Below are 20909 nucleotides of genomic sequence, written 5' to 3'. Positions count from 1 at the left end.
TGGAGTCCTCTCAACTTGCTCTCTGATATAACATTTTGTGAGCTGCAGTTACATCCGATGGCTACAAGATGGCGCTGCATTCAGGTGAGAGAACAAGTGTGCACAAAATCGTTGGGGACTTTTGCCAGATTCATCGGTGGATCTTGCCTACTTTTATTCACATGCTAGATATTGCCTAGAAAGGCTTTTTAATATAGAGATGCTAGAGTTAGAATGTCTGGTCAGGGTTCAGCCCTTTCATTGTCTACCGCCCGCAACATATTTATTACCAGCACATGTGAGTGGTGACTCTGCTTTTTGGAAAATAGCATCTAATAGGACAATTAATGTAGCAGATGGGGCGATCGAGATGCCTGCCTAAGTATTTCATTTTTTTTTTAATTTAACGTCTGATTAATCTGTTCATGATATTTCCGTTTTGTGACATGTTGCATTAAAACAAATCCTGCTTGGAGAACATATAAAAATTTGCACTGCATTGGCCGGGAATCGAACCCGGGTCAACTGCTTGGGAAGCAGCTATGCTCACCACTATACCACCAACACCCTATGTTGTGGTTGCTCTCGGTTCTAAAGATTACAACCCCGAGTTCAATGACTATCTTGCAACAGTTTCAATGGTGCATTTGGTTTAGATACCAACATGAAAAGCAGTAGAAAGTTTCTTGTAGAGGGTAAGGAACTGGGGATTGAAACCAAGGCCAAATCTGTGCAGAAGAGAAGAAATGGAAAGCAGTAGTACAAATAGTGGAAATGAACATATTTAGGCAGCATTGGAAGCAAAGCAGCGAAGAGAAAGAGAGTGCCTTCCATGAAATGCCCAGGAGAATGATAAGAGCAGAACGAAAAGGCAAGAATGACATTCAAAGCATGCCCAGAAAAACGTGTGACGGTCCCACCAGTCATTTATGCTTATAATTGGGTATCTTTACTTTCAAAGTATGGGGTTGATCCTTTGGCGATCACTCTCTTGTATTTCAGCAGAGACAGATAGTTGAGAAGTCTTTTCTCACATAGCTAGCACAAGCCTGCGCTTTTCCTTGCTGGTAGCGTGGAAATGACAGATTGGTTCTCAGAAGAAAAAACAAGAAATATTATAGCAGAGGATGGTTTCGATCCATCGACCTCTGGGTTATGGGCCCAGCACGCTTCCGCTGCGCCACTCTGCTCCCTTGTAAAAGTGTTCTCTTTATGCAGAGGAGGAGCTTTCAGCGAAGTGGCGAGGGATTGGTGGGTCTCGCTCCTCATTTGCCTAAGCATGCTGCAATGTATGCTGGGTGCAGAAAATCTTCATCTTCTCGTCTCACAGTCAGTCATAACTGAAAGTGCAGACCCTCTTGGGAACTAGCAGTTTCAGGCCTTTACCAAGATAGCAGCTCTCTAACCCTTTCCTCTCTCTTTGATCCTAGCGCTAGCATGCTCAGGATTTGATTTTAACTGGGAGCCAGAGATCTACCCGGTGAGGGCGAGGCTTTTGAGCATTTGGGAGCGTTCGGGACGTGAGGACATTGGACAGGAAATGTTGCCATCTTGAAATATCCAACCTTCCTGCTGTCGTGAGAGGCTCTTTCCATGGACATCTGCCTCTTGGAGTCCTCTCAACTTGCTCTCTGATATAACATTTTGTGAGCTGCAGTTACATCCGATGGCTACAAGGTGGCGCTGCATTCAGGTGAGAGAACAAGCGTGCACAAAATCGTTGGGGACTTTTGCCAGATTCATCGGTGGATCTTGCCTACTTTTATTCACATGCTAGATATTGCCTAGAAATGCTTTTTAATATAGAGATGCTAGAGTTAGAATGTCTGGTCGGGGTTCAGCCCTTTCATTGTCTACCGCCCGCAACATATTTATTACCAGCACATGTGAGTGGTGACTCTGCTTTTTGGAAAATAGCATCTAATAGGACAATTAATGTAGCAGATGGGGCGATCGAGATGCCTGCCTAAGTATTTCATTTTTTTTTTAATTTAACGTCTGATTAATCTGTTCATGATATTTCCGTTTTGTGACATGTTGCATTAAAACAAATCCTGCTTGGAGAACATATAAAAATTTGCACTGCATTGGCCGGGAATCGAACCCGGGTCAACTGCTTGGGAAGCAGCTATGCTCACCACTATACCACCAATGCCCTATGATGTGGATGCTCTCGGTTCTAAAGATTACAACCCCGAGTTCAATGACTATCTTGCACCAGTTTCAATGGTGCATTTGGTTTAGATACCAACATGAAAAGCAGTAGAAAGTTTCTTGTAGAGGGTAAGGAACTGGGGATTGAAACCAAGGCCAAATCTGTGCAGAAGAGAAGAAATGGAAAGCAGTAGTACAAATAGTGGAAATGAACATATTTAGGCAGCATTGGAAGCAAAGCAGCGAAGAGAAAGAGAGTGCCTTCCATGAAATGCCCAGGAGAATGATAAGAGCAGAACGAAAAGGCAAGAATGACATTCAAAGCATGCCCAGAAAAACGTGTGACGGTCCCACCAGTCATTTATGCTTATAATTGGGTATCTTTACTTTCAAAGTATGGGGTTGATCCTTTGGCGATCACTCTCTTGTATTTCAGCAGAGACAGATAGTTGAGAAGTCTTTTCTCACATAGCTAGCACAAGCCTGCGCTTTTCCTTGCTGGTAGCGTGGAAATGACAGATTGGTTCTCAGAAGAAAAAACAAGAAATATTATAGCAGAGGATGGTTTCGATCCATCGACCTCTGGGTTATGGGCCCAGCACGCTTCCGCTGCGCCACTCTGCCCCCTTGTAAAAGTGTTCTCTTTATGCAGAGGAGGAGCTTTCAGCGAAGTGGCGAGGGATTGGTCGGTCTCGCTCCTCATTTGCCTAAGCATGCTGCAATGTATGCTGGGTGCAGAAAATCTTCATCTTCTCGTCTCACAGTCAGTCATAACTGAAAGTGCAGACCCTCTTGGGAACTAGCAGTTTCAGGCCTTTACCAAGATAGCAGCTCTCTAACCCTCTCCTCTCTCTTTGGTCCTAGCGCTAGCATGCTCAGGATTTGATTTTAACTGGGAGCCAGAGATCTACCCGGTGAGGGCTTGCCCGGTGTGAGGCTTTTGAGCGTTTGGGAGCGTTCGGGACGTGAGGACGTTGGACAGGAAATGTTGCCATCTTGAAATATCCAACCTTCCTGCTGTCGTGAGATGCTCTTTCCATGGACATCTGCCTCTTGGAGTCCTCTCAACTTGCTCTCTGATATAACATTTTGTGAGCTGCAGTTACATCCGATGGCTACAAGGTGGCGCTGCATTCAGGTGAGAGAACAAGTGTGCACAAAATCATTGGGGACTTTTGCCAGATTCATCGGTGGATCTTGCCTACTTTTATTCACATGCTAGATATTGCCTAGAAATGCTTTTTAATATAGAGATGCTAGAGTTAGAATGTCTGGTCGGGGTTCAGCCCTTTCATTGTCTACCGCCCGCAACATATTTATTACCAGCACATGTGAGTGGTGACTCTGCTTTTTGGAAAATAGCATCTAATAGGACAATGAATGTAGCAGATGGGGCGATCGAGATGCCTGCCTAAGTATTTCATTTTTTTTTTAATTTAACGTCTGATTAATCTGTTCATGATATTTCCGTTTTGTGACATGTTGCATTAAAACAAATCCTGCTTGGAGAACATATAAAAATTTGCACTGCATTGGCTGGGAATCGAACCCGGGTCAACTGCTTGGGAAGCAGCTATGCTCACCACTATACCACCAACGCCCTATGATGTGTTTGCTCTCGGTTCTAAAGATTACAACCCCGAGTTCAATGACTATCTTGCACCAGTTTCAATGGTGCATTTGGTTTAGATACCAACATGAAAAGCAGTAGAAAGTTTCTTGTAGAGGGTAAGGAACTGGGGATTGAAACCAAGGCCAAATCTGTGCAGAAGAGAAGAAATGGAAAGCAGTAGTACAAATAGTGGAAATGAACATATTTAGGCAGCATTGGAAGCAAAGCAGCGAAGAGAAAGAGAGTGCCTTCCATGAAATGCCCAGGAGAATGATAAGAGCAGAACGAAAAGGCAAGAATGACATTCAAAGCATGCCCAGAAAAACGTGTGACGGTCCAACCAGTCATTTATGCTTATAATTGGGTATCTTTACTTTCAAAGTATGGGGTTGATCCTTTGGCGATCACTCTGTTGTGTTTCAGCAGAGACAGATAGTTGAGAAGTCTTTTCTCACATAGCTAGCACAAGCCTGCGCTTTTCCTTGCTGGTAGCGTGGAAATGACAGATTGGTTCTCAGAAGAAAAAACAAGAAATTTTATAGCAGAGGATGGTTTCGATCCATCGACCTCTGGGTTATGGGCCCAGCACGCTTCCGCTGCGCCACTCTGCTCCCTTGTAAAAGTGTTCTCTTTATGCAGAGGAGGAGCTTTCAGCGAAGTGGTGAGGGATTGGTGGGTCTCGCTCCTCATTTGCCTAAGCATGCTGCAATGTATGCTGGGTGCAGAAAATCTTCATCTTCTCGTCTCACAGTCAGTCATAACTGAAAGTGCAGACCCTCTTGGGAACTAGCAGTTTCAGGCCTTTACCAAGATAGCAGCTCTCTAACCCTCTCCTCTCTCTTTGATCCTAGCGCTAGCATGCTCAGGATTTGATTTTAACTGGGAGCCAGAGATCTACCCGGTGAGGGCTTGCCCGGTGTGAGGCTTTTGAGCGTTTGGGAGCGTTCGGGACGTGAGGACATTGGACAGGAAATGTTGCCATCTTGAAATATCCAACCTTCCTGCTGTCGTGAGAGGCTCTTTCCATGGACATCTGCCTCTTGGAGTCCTCTCAACTTGCTCTCTGATATAACATTTTGTGAGCTGCAGTTACATCCGATGGCTACAAGGTGGCGCTGCATTCAGGTGAGAGAACAAGTGTGCACAAAATCGTTGGGGACTTTTGCCAGATTCATCGGTGGATCTTGCCTACTTTTATTCACATGCTAGATATTGCCTAGAAATGCTTTTTAATATAGAGATGCTAGAGTTAGAATGTCTGGTCGGGGTTCAGCCCTTTCATTGTCTACCGCCCGCAACATATTTATTACCAGCACATGTGAGTGGTGACTCTGCTTTTTGGAAAATAGCATCTAATAGGACAATGAATGTAGCAGATGGGGCGATCGAGATGCCTACCTAAGTATTTCATTTTTTTTTTAATTTAACGTCTGATTAATCTGTTCATGATATTTCCGTTTTGTGACATGTTGCATTAAAACAAATCCTGCTTGGAGAACATATAAAAATTTGCACTGCATTGGCCGTGAATCGAACCCGGGTCAACTGCTTGGGAAGCAGCTATGCTCACCACTATACCACCAACGCCCTATGATGTGGTTGCTCTCGGTTCTAAAGATTACAACCCCGAGTTCAATGACTATCTTGCACCAGTTTCAATGGTGCATTTGGTTTAGATACCAACATGAAAAGCAGTAGAAAGTTTCTTGTAGAGGGTAAGGAACTGGGGATTGAAACCAAGGCCAAATCTGTGCAGAAGAGAAGAAATGGAAAGCAGTAGTACAAATAGTGGAAATGAACATATTTAGGCAGCATTGGAAGCAAAGCAGCGAAGAGAAAGAGAGTGCCTTCCATGAAATGCCCAGGAGAATGATAAGAGCAGAACGAAAAGGCAAGAATGACATTCAAAGCATGCCCAGAAAAACGTGTGACGGTCCCACCAGTCATTTATGCTTATAATTGGGTATCTTTACTTTCAAAGTATGGGGTTGATCCTTTGGCGATCACTCTCTTGTATTTCAGCAGAGACAGATAGTTGAGAAGTCTTTTCTCACATAGCTAGCACAAGCCTGCGCTTTTCCTTGCTGGTAGCGTGGAAATGACAGATTGGTCCTCAGAAGAAAAAACAAGAAATATTATAGCAGAGGATGGTTTCGATCCATCGACCTCTGGGTTATGGGCCCAGCACGCTTCCGCTGCGCCACTCTGCTCCCTTGTAAAAGTGTTCTCTTTATGCAGAGGAGGAGCTTTCAGCGAAGTGGCGAGGGATTGGTGGGTCTCGCTCCTCATTTGCCTAAGCATGCTGCAATGTATGCTGGGTGCAGAAAATCTTCATCTTCTCGTCTCACAGTCAGTCATAACTGAAAGTGCAGACCCTCTTGGGAACTAGCAGTTTCAGGCCTTTACCAAGATAGCAGCTCTCTAACCCTTTCCTCTCTCTTTGATCCTAGCGCTAGCATGCTCAGGATTTGATTTTAACTGGGAGCCAGAGATCTACCCGGTGAGGGCGAGGCTTTTGAGCGTTTGGGAGCGTTCGGGACGTGAGGACATTGGACAGGAAATGTTGCCATCTTGAAATATCCAACCTTCCTGCTGTCGTGAGAGGCTCTTTCCATGGACATCTGCCTCTTGGAGTCCTCTCAACTTGCTCTCTGATATAACATTTTGTGAGCTGCAGTTACATCCGATGGCTACAAGGTGGCGCTGCATTCAGGTGAGAGAACAAGTGTGCACAAAATCGTTGGGGACTTTTGCCAGATTCATCGGTGGATCTTGCCTACTTTTATTCACATGCTAGATATTGCCTAGAAATGCTTTTTAATATAGAGATGCTAGAGTTAGAATGTCTGGTCGGGGTTCAGCCCTTTCATTGTCTACCGCCCGCAACATATTTATTACCAGCACATGTGAGTGGTGACTCTGCTTTTTGGAAAATAGCATCTAATAGGACAATTAATGTAGCAGATGGGGCGATCGAGATGCCTGCCTAAGTATTTCATTTTTTTTTTTATTTAACGTCTGATTAATCTGTTCATGATATTTCCGTTTTGTGACATGTTGCATTAAAACAAATCCTGCTGGGAGAACATATAAAAATTTGCACTGCATTGGCCGGGAATCAAACCCGGGTCAACTGCTTGGGAAGCAGCTATGCTCACCACTATACCACCAATGCCCTATGATGTGGGTGCTCTCGGTTCTAAAGATTACAACCCCGAGTTCAATGACTATCTTGCACCAGTTTCAATGGTGCATTTGGTTTAGATACCAACATGAAAAGCAGTAGAAAGTTTCTTGTAGAGGGTAAGGAACTGGGGATTGAAACCAAGGCCAAATCTGTGCAGAAGAGAAGAAATGGAAAGCAGTAGTACAAATAGTGGAAATGAACATATTTAGGCAGCATTGGAAGCAAAGCAGCGAAGAGAAAGAGAGTGCCTTCCATGAAATGCCCAGGAGAATGATAAGAGCAGAACGAAAAGGCAAGAATGACATTCAAAGCATGCCCAGAAAAACGTGTGACGGTCCCACCAGTCATTTATGCTTATAATTGGGTATCTTTACTTTCAAAGTATGGGGTTGATCCTTTGGCGATCACTCTCTTGTATTTCAGCAGAGACAGATAGTTGAGAAGTCTTTTCTCACATAGCTAGCACAAGCCTGCGCTTTTCCTTGCTGGTAGCGTGGAAATGACAGATTGGTCCTCAGAAGAAAAAACAAGATATATTATAGCAGAGGATGGTTTCGATCCATCGACCTCTGGGTTATGGGCCCAGCATGCTTCCGCTGCGCCACTCTGCTCCCTTGTAAAAGTGTTCTCTTTATGCAGAGGAGGAGCTTTCAGCGAAGTGGCGAGGGATTGGTGGGTCTCGCTCCTCATTTGCCTAAGCATGCTGCAATGTATGCTGGGTGCAGAAAATCTTCATCTTCTCGTCTCACAGTCAGTCATAACTGAAAGTGCAGACCCTCTTGGGAACTAGCAGTTTCAGGCCTTTACCAAGATAGCAGCTCTCTAACCCTTTCCTCTCTCTTTGATCCTAGCGCTAGCATGCTCAGGATTTGATTTTAACTGGGAGCCAGAGATCTACCCGGTGAGGGCGAGGCTTTTGAGCGTTTGGGAGCGTTCGGGACGTGAGGACATTGGACAGGAAATGTTGCCATCTTGAAATATCCAACCTTCCTGCTTTCGTGAGAGGCTCTTTCCATGGACATCTGCCTCTTGGAGTCCTCTCAACTTGCTCTCTGATATAACATTTTGTGAGCTGCAGTTACATCCGATGGCTACAAGGTGGCGCTGCATTCAGGTGAGAGAACAAGTGTGCACAAAATCGTTGGGGACTTTTGCCAGATTCATCGGTGGATCTTGCCTACTTTTATTCACATGCTAGATATTGCCTAGAAATGCTTTTTAATATAGAGATGCTAGAGTTAGAATGTCTGGTCGGGGTTCAGCCCTTTCATTGTCTACCGCCCGCAACATATTTATTACCAGCACATGTGAGTGGTGACTCTGCTTTTTGGAAAATAGCATCTAATAGGACAATTAATGTAGCAGATGGGGCGATCGAGATGCCTGCCTAAGTATTTCATTTTTTTTTTAATTTAACGTCTGATTAATCTGTTCATGATATTTCCGTTTTGTGACATGTTGCATTAAAACAAATCCTGCTTGGAGAACATATAAAAATTTGCACTGCATTGGCCGGGAATCGAACCCGGGTCAACTGCTTGGGAAGCAGCTATGCTCACCACTATACCACCAACGCCCTATGATGTGGGTGCTCTCGGTTCTAAAGATTACAACCCCGAGTTCAATGACTATCTTGCACCAGTTTCAATGGTGCATTTGGTTTAGATACCAACATGAAAAGCAGTAGAAAGTTTCTTGTAGAGGGTAAGGAACTGGGGATTGAAACCGAGGCCAAATCTGTGCAGAAGAGAAGAAATGGAAAGCAGTAGTACAAATAGTGGAAATGAACATATTTAGGCAGCATTGGAAGCAAAGCAGCGAAGAGAAAGAGAGTGCCTTCCATGAAATGCCCAGGAGAATGATAAGAGCAGAACGAAAAGGCAAGAATGACATTCAAAGCATGCCCAGAAAAACGTGTGACGGTCCCACCAGTCATTTATGCTTATAATTGGGTATCTTTACTTTCAAAGTATGGGGTTGATCCTTTGGCGATCACTCTCTTGTATTTCAGCAGAGACAGATAGTTGAGAAGTCTTTTCTCACATAGCTAGCACAAGCCTGCGCTTTTCCTTGCTGGTAGCGTGGAAATGACAGATTGGTCCTCAGAAGAAAAAACAAGATATATTATAGCAGAGGATGGTTTCGATCCATCGACCTCTGGGTTATGGGCCCAGCACGCTTCCGCTGCGCCACTCTGCTCCCTTGTAAAAGTGTTCTCTTTATGCAGAGGAGGAGCTTTCAGCGAAGTGGCGAGGGATTGGTGGGTCTCGCTCCTCATTTGCCTAAGCATGCTGCAATGTATGCTGGGTGCAGAAAATCTTCATCTTCTCGTCTCACAGTCAGTCATAACTGAAAGTGCAGACCCTCTTGGGAACTAGCAGTTTCAGGCCTTTACCAAGATAGCAGCTCTCTAACCCTCTCCTCTCTCTTTGATCCTAGCGCTAGCATGCTCAGGATTTGATTTTAACTGGGAGCCAGAGATCTACCCGGTGAGGGCGAGGCTTTTGAGCGTTTGGGAGCGTTCGGGACGTGAGGACGTTGGACAGGAAATGTTGCCATCTTGAAATATCCAACCTTCCTGCTGTCGTGAGATGCTCTTTCCATGGACATCTGCCTCTTGGAGTCCTCTCAACTTGCTCTCTGATATAACATTTTGTGAGCTGCAGTTACATCCGATGGCTACAAGATGGCGCTGCATTCAGGTGAGAGAACAAGTGTGCACAAAATCATTGGGGACTTTTGCCAGATTCATCGGTGGATCTTGCCTACTTTTATTCACATGCTAGATATTGCCTAGAAATGCTTTTTAATATAGAGATGCTAGAGTTAGAATGTCTGGTCGGGGTTCAGCCCTTTCATTGTCTACCGCCCGCAACATATTTATTACCAGCACATGTGAGTGGTGACTCTGCTTTTTGGAAAATAGCATCTAATAGGACAATGAATGTAGCAGATGGGGCGATCGAGATGCCTGCCTAAGTATTTCATTTTTTTTTTAATTTAACGTCTGATTAATCTGTTCATGATATTTCCATTTTGTGACATGTTGCATTAAAACAAATCCTGCTTGGAGAACATATAAAAATTTGCACTGCATTGGCCGGGAATCGAACCCGGGTCAACTGCTTGGGAAGCAGCTATGCTCACCACTATACCACCAACGCCCTATGATGTGGTTGCTCTTGGTTCTAAAGATTACAACCCCGAGTTCAATGACTATCTTGCACCAGTTTCAATGGTGCATTTGGTTTAGATACCAACATGAAAAGCAGTAGAAAGTTTCTTGTAGAGGGTAAGGAACTGGGGATTGAAACCAAGGCCAAATCTGTGCAGAAGAGAAGAAATGGAAAGCAGTAGTACAAATAGTGGAAATGAACATATTTAGGCAGCATTGGAAGCAAAGCAGCGAAGAGAAAGAGAGTGCCTTCCATGAAATGCCCAGGAGAATGATAAGAGCAGAACGAAAAGGCAAGAATGACATTCAAAGCATGCCCAGAAAAACGTGTGACGGTCCCACCAGTCATTTATGCTTATAATTGGGTATCTTTACTTTCAAAGTATGGGGTTGATCCTTTGGCGATCACTCTGTTGTGTTTCAGCAGAGACAGATAGTTGAGAAGTCTTTTCTCACATAGCTAGCACAAGCCTGCGCTTTTCCTTGCTGGTAGCGTGGAAATGACAGATTGGTTCTCAGAAGAAAAAACAAGAAATATTATAGCTGAGGATGGTTTCGATCCATCGACCTCTGGGTTATGGGCCCAGCACGCTTCCGCTGCGCCACTCTGCTCCCTTGTAAAAGTGTTCTCTTTATGCAGAGGAGGAGCTTTCAGCGAAGTGGCGAGGGATTGGTGGGTCTCGCTCCTCATTTGCCTAAGCATGCTGCAATGTATGCTGGGTGCAGAAAATCTTCATCTTCTCGTCTCACAGTCAGTCATAACTGAAAGTGCAGACCCTCTTGGGAACTAGCAGTTTCAGGCCTTTACCAAGATAGCAGCTCTCTAACCCTCTCCTCTCTCTTTGATCCTAGCGCTAGCATGCTCAGGATTTGATTTTAACTGGCAGCCAGAGATCTACCCGGTGAGGGCTTGCCCGGTGTGAGGCTTTTGAGCGTTTGGGAGCGTTCGGGACGTGAGGACATTGGACAGGAAATGTTGCCATCTTGAAATATCCAACCTTCCTGCTGTCGTGAGAGGCTCTTTCCATGGACATCTGCCTCTTGGAGTCCTCTCAACTTGCTCTCTGATATAACATTTTGTGAGCTGCAGTTACATCCGATGGCTAGAAGGTGGCGCTGCATTCAGGTGAGAGAACAAGTGTGCACAAAATCGTTGGGGACTTTTGCCAGATTCATCGGTGGATCTTGCCTACTTTTATTCACATGCTAGATATTGCCTAGAAATGCTTTTTAATATAGAGATGCTAGAGTTAGAATGTCTGGTCGGGGTTCAGCCCTTTCATTGTCTACCGCCCGCAACATATTTATTACCAGCAGATGTGAGTGGTGACTCTGCTTTTTGGAAAATAGCATCTAATAGGACAATTAATGTAGCAGATGGGGCGATCGAGATGCCTGCCTAAGTATTTCATTTTTTTTTTAATTTAACGTCTCATTAATCTGTTCATGATATTTCCGTTTTGTGACATGTTGCATTAAAACAAATCCTGCTTGGAGAACATATAAAAATTTGCACTGCATTGGCCGGGAATCAAACCCGGGTCAACTGCTTGGGAAGCAGCTATGCTCACCACTATACCACCAACGCCCTATGATGTGGGTGCTCTCGGTTCTAAAGATTACAACCCCGAGTTCAATGACTATCTTGCACCAGTTTCAATGGTGCATTTGGTTTAGATACCAACATGAAAAGCAGTAGAAAGTTTCTTGTAGAGGGTAAGGAACTGGGGATTGAAACCAAGGCCAAATCTGTGCAGAAGAGAAGAAATGGAAAGCAGTAGTACAAATAGTGGAAATGAACATATTTAGGCAGCATTGGAAGCAAAGCAGCGAAGAGAAAGAGAGTGCCTTCCATGAAATGCCCAGGAGAATGATAAGAGCAGAACGAAAAGGCAAGAATGACATTCAAAGCATGCCCAGAAAAACGTGTGACGGTCCCACCAGTCATTTATGCTTATAATTGGGTATCTTTACTTTCAAAGTATGGGGTTGATCCTTTGGCGATCACTCTCTTGTATTTCAGCAGAGACAGATAGTTGAGAAGTCTTTTCTCACATAGCTAGCACAAGCCTGCGCTTTTCCTTGCTGGTAGCGTGGAAATGACAGATTGGTCCTCAGAAGAAAAAACAAGAAATATTATAGCAGAGGATGGTTTCGATCCATCGACCTCTGGGTTATGGGCCCAGCACGCTTCCGCTGCGCCACTCTGCTCCCTTGGAAAAGTGTTCTCTATATGCAGAGGAGGAGCTTTCAGCGAAGTGGCGAGGGATTGGTGGGTCTCGCTCCTCATTTGCCTAAGCATGCTGCAATGTATGCTGGGTGCAGAAAATCTTCATCTTCTCGTCTCACAGTCAGTCATAACTGAAAGTGCAGACCCTCTTGGGAACTAGCAGTTTCAGGCCTTTACCAAGATAGCAGCTCTCTAACCCTTTCCTCTCTCTTTGATCCTAGCGCTAGCATGCTCAGGATTTGATTTTAACTGGGAGCCAGAGATCTACCCGGTGAGGGCGAGGCTTTTGAGCGTTTGGGAGCGTTCGGGACGTGAGGACATTGGACAGGAAATGTTGCCATCTTGAAATATCCAACCTTCCTGCTGTCGTGAGAGGCTCTTTCCATGGACATCTACTTCTTGGAGTCCTCTCAACTTGCTCTCTGATATAACATTTTGTGAGCTGCAGTTACATCCGATGGCTACAAGGTGGCGCTGCATTCAGGTGAGAGAACAAGTGTGCACAAAATCGTTGGGGACTTTTGCCAGATTCATCGGTGGATCTTGCCTACTTTTATTCACATGCTAGATATTGCCTAGAAATGCTTTTTAATATAGAGATGCTAGAGTTAGAATGTCTAGTCGGGGTTCAGCCCTTTCATTGTCTACCGCCCGCAACATATTTATTACCAGCACATGTGAGTGGTGACTCTGCTTTTTGGAAAATAGCATCTAATAGGACAATGAATGTAGCAGATGGGGCGATCGAGATGCCTGCCTAAGTATTTCATTTTTTTTTTAAATTTAACGTCTGATTAATCTGTTCATGATATTTCCGTTTTGTGACATGTTGCATTAAAACAAATCCTGCTTGGAGAACATATAAAAATTTGCACTGCATTAGCTGGGAATCGAACCCGGGTCAACTGCTTGGGAAGCAGCTATGCTCACCACTATACCACCAACGCCCTATGATGTGTTTGCTCTCGGTTCTAAAGATTACAACCCCGAGTTCAATGACTATCTTGCACCAGTTTCAATGGTGCATTTGGTTTAGATACCAACATGAAAAGCAGTAGAAAGTTTCTTGTAGAGGGTAAGGAACTGGGGATTGAAACCAAGGCCAAATCTGTGCAGAAGAGAAGAAATGGAAAGCAGTAGTACAAATAGTGGAAATGAACATATTTAGGCAGCATTGGAAGCAAAGCAGCGAAGAGAAAGAGAGTGCCTTCCATGAAATGCCCAGGAGAATGATAAGAGCAGAACGAAAAGGCAAGAATGACATTCAAAGCATGCCCAGAAAAACGTGTGACGGTCCCACCAGTCATTTATGCTTATAATTGGGTATCTTTACTTTCAAAGTATGGGGTTGATCCTTTGGCGATCACTCTCTTGTATTTCAGCAGAGACAGATAGTTGAGAAGTCTTTTCTCACATAGCTAGCACAAGCCTGCGCTTTTCCTTGCTGGTAGCGTGGAAATGACAGATTGGTCCTCAGAAGAAAAAACAAGAAATATTATAGCAGAGGATGGTTTCGATCCATCGACCTCTGGGTTATGGGCCCAGCACGCTTCCGCTGCGCCACTCTGCTCCCTTGTAAAAGAGTTCTCTTTATGCAGAGGAGGAGCTTTCAGCGAAGTGGCGAGGGATTGGTGGGTCTCACTCCTCATTTGCCTAAGCATGCTGCAATGTATGCTGGGTGCAGAAAATCTTCATCTTCTCGTCTCACAGTCAGTCATAACTGAAAGTGCAGACCCTCTTGGGAACCAGCAGTTTCAGGCCTTTACCAAGATAGCAGCTCTCTAACCCTCTCCTCTCTCTTTGATCCTAGCGCTAGCATGCTCAGGATTTGATTTTAACTGGGAGCCAGAGATCTACCCGGTGAGGGCTTGCCCGGTGTGAGGCTTTTGAGCGTTTGGGAGCGTTCGGGACGTGAGGACGTTGGACAGGAAATGTTGCCATCTTGAAATATCCAACCTTCCTGCTGTCGTGAGAGGCTCTTTCCATGGACATCTGCCTTTTGGAGTCCTCTCAACTTGCTCTCTGATATAACATTTTGTGAGCTGCAGTTACATCCGATGGCTACAAGATGGCGCTGCATTCAGGTGAGAGAACAAGTGTGCACAAAATCGTTGGGGACTTTTGCCAGATTCATCGGTGGATCTTGCCTACTTTTATTCACATGCTAGATATTGCCTAGAAAGGCTTTTTAATATAGAGATGCTAGAGTTAGAATGTCTGGTCAGGGTTCAGCCCTTTCATTGTCTACCGCCCGCAACATATTTATTACCAGCACATGTGAGTGGTGACTCTGCTTTTTGGAAAATAGCATCTAATAGGACAATTAATGTAGCAGATGGGGCGATCGAGATGCCTGCCTAAGTATTTCATTTTTTTTTTAATTTAACGTCTGATTAATCTGTTCATGATATTTCCGTTTTGTGACATGTTGCATTAAAACAAATCCTGCTTGGAGAACATATAAAAATTTGCACTGCATTGGCCGGGAATCGAACCCGGGTCAACTGCTTGGGAAGCAGCTATGCTCACCACTATACCACCAACACCCTATGTTGTGGTTGCTCTCGGTTCTAAAGATTACAACCCCGAGTTCAATGACTATCTTGCAACAGTTTCAATGGTGCATTTGGTTTAGATACCAACATGAAAAGCAGTAGAAAGTTTCTTGTAGAGGGTAAGGAACTGGGGATTGAAACCAAGGCCAAATCTGTGCAGAAGAGAAGAAATGGAAAGCAGTAGTACAAATAGTGGAAATGAACATATTTAGGCAGCATTGGAAGCAAAGCAGCGAAGAGAAAGAGAGTGCCTTCCATGAAATGCCCAGGAGAATGATAAGAGCAGAACGAAAAGGCAAGAATGACATTCAAAGCATGCCCAGAAAAACGTGTGACGGTCCCACCAGTCATTTATGCTTATAATTGGGTATCTTTACTTTCAAAGTATGGGGTTGATCCTTTGGCGATCACTCTCTTGTATTTCAGCAGAGACAGATAGTTGAGAAGTCTTTTCTCACATAGCTAGCACAAGCCTGCGCTTTTCCTTGCTGGTAGCGTGGAAATGACAGATTGGTCCTCAGAAGAAAAAACAAGAAATATTATAGCAGAGGATGGTTTCGATCCATCGACCTCTGGGTTATGGGCCCAGCACGCTTCCGCTGCGCCACTCTGCTCCCTTGTAAAAGAGTTCTCTTTATGCAGAGGAGGAGCTTTCAGCGAAGTGGCGAGGGATTGGTGGGTCTCACTCCTCATTTGCCTAAGCATGCTGCAATGTATGCTGGGTGCAGAAAATCTTCATCTTCTCGTCTCACAGTCAGTCATAACTGAAAGTGCAGACCCTCTTGGGAACCAGCAGTTTCAGGCCTTTACCAAGATAGCAGCTCTCTAACCCTCTCCTCTCTCTTTGATCCTAGCGCTAGCATGCTCAGGATTTGATTTTAACTGGGAGCCAGAGATCTACCCGGTGAGGGCTTGCCCGGTGTGAGGCTTTTGAGCGTTTGGGAGCGTTCGGGACGTGAGGACGTTGGACAGGAAATGTTGCCATCTTGAAATATCCAACCTTCCTGCTGTCGTGAGAGGCTCTTTCCATGGACATCTGCCTCTTGGAGTCCTCTCAACTTGCTCTCTGATATAACATTTTGTGAGCTGCAGTTACATCCGATGGCTACAAGATGGCGCTGCATTCAGGTGAGAGAACAAGTGTGCACAAAATCGTTGGGGACTTTTGCCAGATTCATCGGTGGATCTTGCCTACTTTTATTCACATGCTAGATATTGCCTAGAAAGGCTTTTTAATATAGAGATGCTAGAGTTAGAATGTCTGGTCAGGGTTCAGCCCTTTCATTGTCTACCGCCCGCAACATATTTATTACCAGCACATGTGAGTGGTGACTCTGCTTTTTGGAAAATAGCATCTAATAGGACAATTAATGTAGCAGATGGGGCGATCGAGATGCCTGCCTAAGTATTTCATTTTTTTTTTAATTTAACGTCTGATTAATCTGTTCATGATATTTCCGTTTTGTGACATGTTGCATTAAAACAAATCCTGCTTGGAGAACATATAAAAATTTGCACTGCATTGGCCGGGAATCGAACCCGGGTCAACTGCTTGGGAAGCAGCTATGCTCACCACTATACCACCAACACCCTATGTTGTGGTTGCTCTCGGTTCTAAAGATTACAACCCCGAGTTCAATGACTATCTTGCAACAGTTTCAATGGTGCATTTGGTTTAGATACCAACATGAAAAGCAGTAGAAAGTTTCTTGTAGAGGGTAAGGAACTGGGGATTGAAACCAAGGCCAAATCTGTGCAGAAGAGAAGAAATGGAAAGCAGTAGTACAAATAGTGGAAATGAACATATTTAGGCAGCATTGGAAGCAAAGCAGCGAAGAGAAAGAGAGTGCCTTCCATGAAATGCCCAGGAGAATGATAAGAGCAGAACGAAAAGGCAAGAATGACATTCAAAGCATGCCCAGAAAAACGTGTGACGGTCCCACCAGTCATTTATGCTTATAATTGGGTATCTTTACTTTCAAAGTATGGGGTTGATCCTTTGGCGATCACTCTCTTGTATTTCAGCAGAGACAGATAGTTGAGAAGTCTTTTCTCACATAGCTAGCACAAGCCTGCGCTTTTCCTTGCTGGTAGCGTGGAAATGACAGATTGGTTCTCAGAAGAAAAAACAAGAAATATTATAGCAGAGGATGGTTTCGATCCATCGACCTCTGGGTTATGGGCCCAGCACGCTTCCGCTGCGCCACTCTGCTCCCTTGTAAAAGTGTTCTCTTTATGCAGAGGAGGAGCTTTCAGCGAAGTGGCGAGGGATTGGTGGGTCTCGCTCCTCATTTGCCTAAGCATGCTGCAATGTATGCTGGGTGCAGAAAATCTTCATCTTCTCGTCTCACAGTCAGTCATAACTGAAAGTGCAGACCCTCTTGGGAACTAGCAGTTTCAGGCCTTTACCAAGATAGCAGCTCTCTAACCCTTTCCTCTCTCTTTGATCCTAGCGCTAGCATGCTCAGGATTTGATTTTAACTGGGAGCCAGAGATCTACCCGGTGAGGGCGAGGCTTTTGAGCATTTGGGAGCGTTCGGGACGTGAGGACATTGGACAGGAAATGTTGCCATCTTGAAATATCCAACCTTCCTGCTGTCGTGAGAGGCTCTTTCCATGGACATCTGCCTCTTGGAGTCCTCTCAACTTGCTCTCTGATATAACATTTTGTGAGCTGCAGTTACATCCGATGGCTACAAGGTGGCGCTGCATTCAGGTGAGAGAACAAGCGTGCACAAAATCGTTGGGGACTTTTGCCAGATTCATCGGTGGATCTTGCCTACTTTTATTCACATGCTAGATATTGCCTAGAAATGCTTTTTAATATAGAGATGCTAGAGTTAGAATGTCTGGTCGGGGTTCAGCCCTTTCATTGTCTACCGCCCGCAACATATTTATTACCAGCACATGTGAGTGGTGACTCTGCTTTTTGGAAAATAGCATCTAATAGGACAATTAATGTAGCAGATGGGGCGATCGAGATGCCTGCCTAAGTATTTCATTTTTTTTTTAATTTAACGTCTGATTAATCTGTTCATGATATTTCCGTTTTGTGACATGTTGCATTAAAACAAATCCTGCTTGGAGAACATATAAAAATTTGCACTGCATTGGCCGGGAATCGAACCCGGGTCAACTGCTTGGGAAGCAGCTATGCTCACCACTATACCACCAATGCCCTATGATGTGGATGCTCTCGGTTCTAAAGATTACAACCCCGAGTTCAATGACTATCTTGCACCAGTTTCAATGGTGCATTTGGTTTAGATACCAACATGAAAAGCAGTAGAAAGTTTCTTGTAGAGGGTAAGGAACTGGGGATTGAAACCAAGGCCAAATCTGTGCAGAAGAGAAGAAATGGAAAGCAGTAGTACAAATAGTGGAAATGAACATATTTAGGCAGCATTGGAAGCAAAGCAGCGAAGAGAAAGAGAGTGCCTTCCATGAAATGCCCAGGAGAATGATAAGAGCAGAACGAAAAGGCAAGAATGACATTCAAAGCATGCCCAGAAAAACGTGTGACGGTCCCACCAGTCATTTATGCTTATAATTGGGTATCTTTACTTTCAAAGTATGGGGTTGATCCTTTGGCGATCACTCTCTTGTATTTCAGCAGAGACAGATAGTTGAGAAGTCTTTTCTCACATAGCTAGCACAAGCCTGCGCTTTTCCTTGCTGGTAGCGTGGAAATGACAGATTGGTTCTCAGAAGAAAAAACAAGAAATATTATAGCAGAGGATGGTTTTGATCCATCGACCTCTGGGTTATGGGCCCAGCACGCTTCCGCTGCGCCACTCTGCCCCCTTGTAAAAGTGTTCTCTTTATGCAGAGGAGGAGCTTTCAGCGAAGTGGCGAGGGATTGGTCGGTCTCGCTCCTCATTTGCCTAAGCATGCTGCAATGTATGCTGGGTGCAGAAAATCTTCATCTTCTCGTCTCACAGTCAGTCATAACTGAAAGTGCAGACCCTCTTGGGAACTAGCAGTTTCAGGCCTTTACCAAGATAGCAGCTCTCTAACCCTCTCCTCTCTCTTTTATCCTAGCGCTAGCATGCTCAGGATTTGATTTTAACTGGGAGCCAGAGATCTACCCGGTGAGGGCTTGCCCGGTGTGAGGCTTTTGAGCGTTTGGGAGCGTTCGGGACGTGAGGACGTTGGACAGGAAATGTTGCCATCTTGAAATATCCAACCTTCCTGCTGTCGTGAGATGCTCTTTCCATTGACATCTGCCTCTTGGAGTCCTCTCAACTTGCTCTCTGATATAACATTTTGTGAGCTGCAGTTACATCCGATGGCTACAAGGTGGCGCTGCATTCAGGTGAGAGAACAAGTGTGCACAAAATCATTGGGGACTTTTGCCAGATTCATCGGTGGATCTTGCCTACTTTTATTCACATGCTAGATATTGCCTAGAAATGCTTTTTAATATAGAGATGCTAGAGTTAGAATGTCTGGTCGGGGTTCAGCCCTTTCATTGTCTACCGCCCGCAACATATTTATTACCAGCACATGTGAGTGGTGACTCTGCTTTTTGGAAAATAGCATCTAATAGGACAATGAATGTAGCAGATGGGGCGATCGAGATGCCTGCCTAAGTATTTCATTTTTTTTTAAATTTAACGTCTGATTAATCTGTTCATGATATTTCCATTTTGTGACATGTTGCATTAAAACAAATCCTGCTTGGAGAACATATAAAAATTTGCACTGCATTGGCCGGGAATCGAACCCGGGTCAACTGCTTGGGAAGCAGCTATGCTCACCACTATACCACCAACGCCCTATGATGTGGTTGCTCTCGGTTCTAAAGATTACAACCCCGAGTTCAATGACTATCTTGCACCAGTTTCAATGGTGCATTTGGTTTAGATACCAACATGAAAAGCAGTAGAAAGTTTCTTGTAGAGGGTAAGGAACTGGGGATTGAAACCAAGGCCAAATCTGTGCAGAAGAGAAGAAATGGAAAGCAGTAGTACAAATAGTGGAAATGAACATATTTAGGCAGCATTGGAAGCAAAGCAGCGAAGAGAAAGAGAGTGCCTTCCATGAAATGCCCAGGAGAATGATAAGAGCAGAACGAAAAGGCAAGAATGACATTCAAAGCATGCCCAGAAAAACGTGTGACGGTCCAACCAGTCATTTATGCTTATAATTGGGTATCTTTACTTTCAAAGTATGGGGTTGATCCTTTGGCGATCACTCTGTTGTGTTTCAGCAGAGACAGATAGTTGAGAAGTCTTTTCTCACATAGCTAGCACAAACCTGCGCTTTTCCTTGCTGGTAGCGTGGAAATGACAGATTGGTTCTCAGAAGAAAAAACAAGAAATTTTATAGCAGAGGATGGTTTCGATCCATCGACCTCTGGGTTATGGGCCCAGCACGCTTCCGCTGCGCCACTCTGCTCCCTTGTAAAAGTGTTCTCTTTATGCAGAGGAGGAGCTTTCAGCGAAGTGGTGAGGGATTGGTGGGTCTCGCTCCTCATTTGCCTAAGCATGCTGCAATGTATGCTGGGTGCAGAAAATCTTCATCTTCTCGTCTCACAGTCAGTCATAACTGAAAGTGCAGACCCTCTTGGGAACTAGCAGTTTCAGGCCTTTACCAAGATAGCAGCTCTCTAACCCTCTCCTCTCTCTTTGATCCTAGCGCTAGCATGCTCAGGATTTGAATTTAACTGGGAGCCAGAGATCTACCCGGTGAGGGCGAGGCTTTTGAGCGTTTGGGAGCGTTCGGGACGTGAGGACGTTGGACAGGAAATGTTGCCATCTTGAAATATCCAACCTTCCTGCTGTCGTGAGAGGCTCTTTCCATGGACATCTGCCTCTTGGAGTCCTCTCAACTTGCTCTCTGATATAACATTTTGTGAGCTGCAGTTACATCCGATGGCTACAAGGTGGCGCTGCATTCAGGTGAGAGAACAAGTGTGCACAAAATCGTTGGGGACTTTTGCCAGATTCATAGGTGGATCTTGCCTACTTTTATTCACATGCTAGATATTGCCTAGAAATGCTTTTTAATATAGA

General features: G+C 44.6%; 10 non-coding genes across 10 annotated transcripts; all 10 read right to left on the bottom strand.

Moving 5' to 3' along the window:
- Positions 1-474: 474 nt before the first annotated feature.
- On the bottom strand, positions 475-546 carry TRNAG-CCC (transfer RNA glycine (anticodon CCC)). The gene has a single exon. It is a non-coding gene; the product is annotated as a tRNA-Gly (tRNA).
- A 1516-nt stretch (positions 547-2062) lies between these two features.
- TRNAG-CCC (transfer RNA glycine (anticodon CCC)) lies at positions 2063-2134 on the bottom strand. The gene has a single exon. It is a non-coding gene; the product is annotated as a tRNA-Gly (tRNA).
- Positions 2135-6848: 4714 nt separating this feature from the next.
- TRNAG-CCC (transfer RNA glycine (anticodon CCC)) lies at positions 6849-6920 on the bottom strand. Its single transcript has one exon. It is a non-coding gene; the product is annotated as a tRNA-Gly (tRNA).
- A 1516-nt stretch (positions 6921-8436) lies between these two features.
- TRNAG-CCC (transfer RNA glycine (anticodon CCC)) lies at positions 8437-8508 on the bottom strand. The gene has a single exon. It is a non-coding gene; the product is annotated as a tRNA-Gly (tRNA).
- A 1516-nt stretch (positions 8509-10024) lies between these two features.
- On the bottom strand, positions 10025-10096 carry TRNAG-CCC (transfer RNA glycine (anticodon CCC)). Its single transcript has one exon. It is a non-coding gene; the product is annotated as a tRNA-Gly (tRNA).
- A 1527-nt stretch (positions 10097-11623) lies between these two features.
- On the bottom strand, positions 11624-11695 carry TRNAG-CCC (transfer RNA glycine (anticodon CCC)). The gene has a single exon. It is a non-coding gene; the product is annotated as a tRNA-Gly (tRNA).
- A 3116-nt stretch (positions 11696-14811) lies between these two features.
- On the bottom strand, positions 14812-14883 carry TRNAG-CCC (transfer RNA glycine (anticodon CCC)). Its single transcript has one exon. It is a non-coding gene; the product is annotated as a tRNA-Gly (tRNA).
- Positions 14884-16410: 1527 nt separating this feature from the next.
- TRNAG-CCC (transfer RNA glycine (anticodon CCC)) lies at positions 16411-16482 on the bottom strand. Its single transcript has one exon. It is a non-coding gene; the product is annotated as a tRNA-Gly (tRNA).
- Positions 16483-17998: 1516 nt separating this feature from the next.
- TRNAG-CCC (transfer RNA glycine (anticodon CCC)) lies at positions 17999-18070 on the bottom strand. Its single transcript has one exon. It is a non-coding gene; the product is annotated as a tRNA-Gly (tRNA).
- Positions 18071-19597: 1527 nt separating this feature from the next.
- Positions 19598-19669, bottom strand: TRNAG-CCC (transfer RNA glycine (anticodon CCC)). Its single transcript has one exon. It is a non-coding gene; the product is annotated as a tRNA-Gly (tRNA).
- Positions 19670-20909: the final 1240 nt, after the last annotated feature.

Source organism: Triturus cristatus, chromosome 11 (assembly GCF_964204655.1).
Source record: "Triturus cristatus chromosome 11, aTriCri1.1, whole genome shotgun sequence".
Classification (NCBI taxonomy): Eukaryota; Metazoa; Chordata; class Amphibia; order Caudata; family Salamandridae; genus Triturus; species Triturus cristatus.
Note: the sequence above shows the minus strand (reverse complement) of the source record. Positions and strands in the feature narration are given on the sequence as shown.